This window comes from Chrysochloris asiatica, unplaced genomic scaffold, assembly GCF_000296735.1.
Source record: "Chrysochloris asiatica unplaced genomic scaffold, ChrAsi1.0 scaffold00273, whole genome shotgun sequence".
NCBI lineage: Eukaryota > Metazoa > Chordata > Mammalia > Afrosoricida > Chrysochloridae > Chrysochloris > Chrysochloris asiatica.
In genome coordinates, this window is record NW_006408791.1 from 1,186,585 (window position 1) to 1,191,406 (window position 4,822).

Here is a 4,822-nt window from a genome sequence, read left to right on the forward strand (position 1 = left end):
CTTGGCTATTTGGCAGCAGTTGCTGACTCTTTTCGTGTAATGTAGGGGGACAAAGAGTCCTCCAATAGCAGAATGGAGGTTATGTGATAGCCAAACAGCACCAGTCAGGTAGAAAACAAAACCAAAATAAAAATAAAAAACAAAAGCGGAGTCCTCCGGTAGTAGAAGGGAGTCTATGTGACAGCCAAGCAACTCCAGTCGGGTAGAAAACAAAACCAAAAGCAAAGTAAAAAAATAAAAAATAAATAGAAAACAAAAGTGATAATGAGAGAAAAACAAAGCAAAACAACAACAGCAAATAACAAAACAGGAAAAAAAATGATGGGGGAAAAAGGGAAAAAAAATGGGGTAGGAGCAGAAGAAAGAGAGGAGAAAAGCGTAGCTTAATAATGTTCTACCTCTCTTGCAGTCCTTTCTGAGCTCTTCTCCTTGTTGGTATGCTGTGGAGTCTATCGTAACCCACAGCGACCCAGTATAGGGTTTCCAATGAGCAACTGATGGGCTCGAACCACAGTCCTTGCAGTTCAAAAGGTTTTGAAGTCAGCCTCAGCAGGACTGCTTTGTTATTGGTGGTAAACAACTACTCAAGGGTGTCTCAATTTGGGCTGGCCTGTGCTCTTGAATAAGGCAGGCTCTAATCACAATTTAAAAAAAGGGGCGGAGGGGCAGGAGAAAGAGAGGAAAAAAGCGAAGCTTAATGTAAGTAAGTTTTTAGTGTCCTAACTCTCTTTCAGCCCCTTCTGAGATCTTTTCCTTGTTGATATGCTGTGGAGTTGATTGTGACCCACAGCGACCCAGTATAGGGTTTCCAAGGGGTAGCTGGTACGCTCGAATCACATTCCTTGCTGTTCAAAAGGCTTTGCAGTCTGGCATAATAATCCACAGATCCACAGTAGGACTGCTTTGTTATTGGTGGTAAACAGCTAGTCAAGGGCTTCTCAGCTTGGGCTGGCCTGCGCCTTGATGGGCTGGCCTGAGGCTCGGGGGCTGGGCAGAGGGCTGGCCTAGGCCGAAGAAAGCAGGGGGTGGGGGTGGGGGATAGTGGCTGCAGGCAGATGGTGCAGCTGTGTCTGATGACGTCTACAATGCCTCTCTCTGTCTCCCTGTGTTGTGAGCACCACAATTTGCCCTATATCCATGCCGACAATGCCCTATGTTGCAGTGAGACCCCCCCCAGGGATGGACCACGCTAGTTTCTGTGGCCCCGCTAGCTCTCCGGGAGTGTCCGCCCTCTGAATGGGTCCGTTCAAGCCCTGCGCTCCACGCTCTGCAATGGGCGGGGTGGGAACTGAGTGCAGGCAGGTGGAAGCTCTAAATGCTTGTAACGCCTCAGCAGTTTGATTTTTTAAAAAAGCAAGCTCATAATGTTAAAGCCTAATATTTTATGTTTGCCCAAAGTCTGTCTGTGTACCAGGTGGGGGCCTCCCCTGTGCAATACCACCCCGTATTCTCCGGAGCCCAGGTACCTGTGCTGCCTGGTCAGGGAAGCACCGGAAGTCCCATGGCATTTTCAATATTCTCCTCCAACACCATAACTCAAATGCATCAATTCTTCTATGATCTTCTTTATTCACTGTCCAACTTTCGCATGCATATGAGGTTACTGAAAATACCATGGCTTGTGTCAAGTGTACCTTAATCCTGAAGCTGACATCTTTGATCTCAGCACTTTAAAAAAGTCTTGTGCAGCAGATTTGCCTAATGCATTACATCATTCTATTTCTTGACTGTTGCTTCCATGAGTGCTGATGGTTGATCCAGGAAAAATGAAGTCCTTGACAACTTCAATCTTTTCTCCATTGATAAGAATGTTGCTTATTGGTCCAATGGTGAGGATTTTTGTTTTCTTTACATTGAGATACAATCCATACCAAAGGCTATGATCTTTAACCTTACTGGGTTTCCCTCAAACCTAATACAGCTTTTCAGCAAAGAGGTACATAACTCCCTGTTATCACCACTGAACATGAAGAAATCCCTCAAGGAGATGGTTTGACACAATAGCCTAAATAATAGGCTCAAACCTATCAAAAAGTATTTTAAGTAATCATCAGTAAGTATTTGAAGTCCTCTTCACTTTCAGCAAGCAAGGTTGTATCATCTGCACATCGCAGGTTGTTAATGAGTCTTCCTCCAATCCTAATGCCATGTTTTTCTTCATATAACCCAGCTTCTTGGATTAGTTGCTCAGCACACAGATTGAATAAGTATGGTGAAAGAATGCATCCATGCTGAACACCTTTCCTAATTTTAAACTATTCAGTTTCCCATGTTCTGTTTGAACAGCTGCCTCTTAGTCTATGTATAGGTTCCTCATGAACATAAGTGTTTCAGAATACTCATACTTCACAATGTTGTCCATAGCTTGTCATGATCCACATAATTGAAGGCCTTTGTGTAGTCAATAAAGTACAGGTAAACATCTTTCTGATATTCTCTGCTTTCAGCCAAGATCCAGTGGACATCAGCAATGATATCCCTCGTTTCATGGCCTCTTCTGAATCTGGTTTGAACCTCTGGAAGTTCTTTCTCAATGTATGGTTGCAGCCATTTCTGTATTACATTCAGTAAAACTTTACTCACATAGGATATTAAAGATATTGTCCAATGATTTCCGCATTCTCTTTGGAATGGGCACAAATACGAGTCTCTTCCAACCAGTTGCCCGATAGCTGTCTTCCACATTTCTTGGCATAGATAAGTGCTTCCAGTGCCACCTCATGTTGCTGAAAGATTATATTTGTACTGCATCAATTCCTGGTACCTTGTCCTTTGCCAATTCCTTCAATGCATCTTGGAATTCTTCTTTCAGTATTATTGGCTCTTGATCATATGCTACCTCATGAAATGGTTGAACATTGACTATTTCCTTTACGTACTGTGACTCTGTATTCCTTCCATCTACTTTTTTTTTTTTTTTTAAGTATTTATTGTGAATTGAGTGACAGTTTACATGGGAGAACATCAATTTTGCATCCATTCTATTGTATTTCATGTCACTGCAATGATGACAATCCCCTCCATGCATCATCAAACAACTAAAGGGTACACCCTGCCTCCAGCCATCAGCACACAGACCCTCTCCCTCCCTGAGTCCAGAGTTCTCTCTGCATCAACATCTCTGCCTCCATCTCTGGCATCACTGTTTCTCTGGATAGGGTCCTGTACTCCTTTCTTCTCCATTGATGGTCCCAGGAACCTCCACTCCTGGACTGCAAAATCAACCACTCCCCTCCTTTTGTTACAAAATGTCTACCTTTACTTTTGCAACTCTCACAGTCAGTCCTGATAGCAATTATTCACTATTGAACCACAAGAATCTTATCCCCATCTTCTTTTACCAGGCCCATCCAGACAGATTGGAAACCACTCAGTGGAGATTCTACCTTCCCCTGTGCCCTCTGGAATTGGCTCCTTCTTGAAAGCTTGTAATCCAGTCACTTTGTGCCTTTGTAGCCCCCCCCATTTTGGGTAGCCAATGTCTAAGTTGCTCATCCCTGTCAACCCTGTGTACCAAGGGGGTTGGAATGATCCTCACTATAGAGATTTGTTCCCTTTTTTGAGCTACTACATCCATAAGTCTAGGTCAAGTTCATCAAATTGTAGCAGATTACTCTTTTTCCTCTTCTTTCTTCTTCTAGTCGAGTTCTGATCATCCAGCCATTGAAGTCAGGTCAAGTGGGTACTATCTGCAAGTATGGTTGTTCTTGTGCATCTTCCCTCACTTCTTATCAGGTGGATACTTCACTCTCCACTCTAGTCCTCTGTGGCCATGTCCCTGGGCCCAGGAGTCCCCAGCTCTTGTCCTACTGCTGGCCAACCAGGTGTCAACCCAGGTAGACAGGATTCTATTGAATGTGGTCAAAATTAGTTCACTGCTTCATTCCTGTTTTCACCTTACTTCCTCTTATTGGTAGACCAATGTGGTCACCAGCAAGACCACATGCCTGCTCGTCTATTCCCCTTGAGTCTCAGTCTTGGAAGGAGGTTTGCCCTGAGGGGACCCAACTATTTGTCTTGATGGCTTCTGGACAAACAACTTGCTTGTTCTTGTAACAGTCAATCAGACTGTCATTATTATTATTTTTTTTTCCTGCTTGTCTTTCTTTCAAAAAGTATCTTCTGTGCTTCTAGCCACTCCACAGGCTTGTCTGCTTGTCCTTTCAAATGGAATTTTCCCACCTCAGAAGATTCTGGATGGGGATCAGGATTCCACCTTCCAACTTTGAAAGATGCGGCAGTAAGCCTCCTTCACTGGGCAAGTTCTAGCCACATTTTAGGTATTCCAATCAGTTATAGGTTGAAGACGGACTTACAAGCTTTCTATGGTGATATTTCTAGCTATTCCTGTCTCTCCTCCTCAAGTGGCATGGGAAACCAGGATTCAAAAGACAGCCAAGCACCTTAACATTATTTCCACTCTTTTACTCATTCAAACCATGCTTCAATTCCTGTATCCCAGAGCCCTGTTGTTCCAATGTTGAGCATACATCATTATTTACCTCTGTCACACTTAGCCCATGCAAATCTGCCCAAATGTTCTCCCATCCACCTTGGTCTACCAATCTCCTCCTCCTTCTTGTGTACTGCCATCCCCACCCAGCACAGAAACTATCCTGTGTCCATTCTGTACCCTATGCTCCACCTTCCACTGCCTCCCCTCACTCAACCTCATACACCCTGGTAACCAGCAAAGAAAAAAAATATTTTCCCTTTCAGTGTGGGTACTTTTTCTTAAGTTTTTACAATAATGGTCCTATGCAGTATTTCTCTTTTTGTGACTGACTAAATGGCCAGCACTCATCTGTCAGTTTGTCTTACT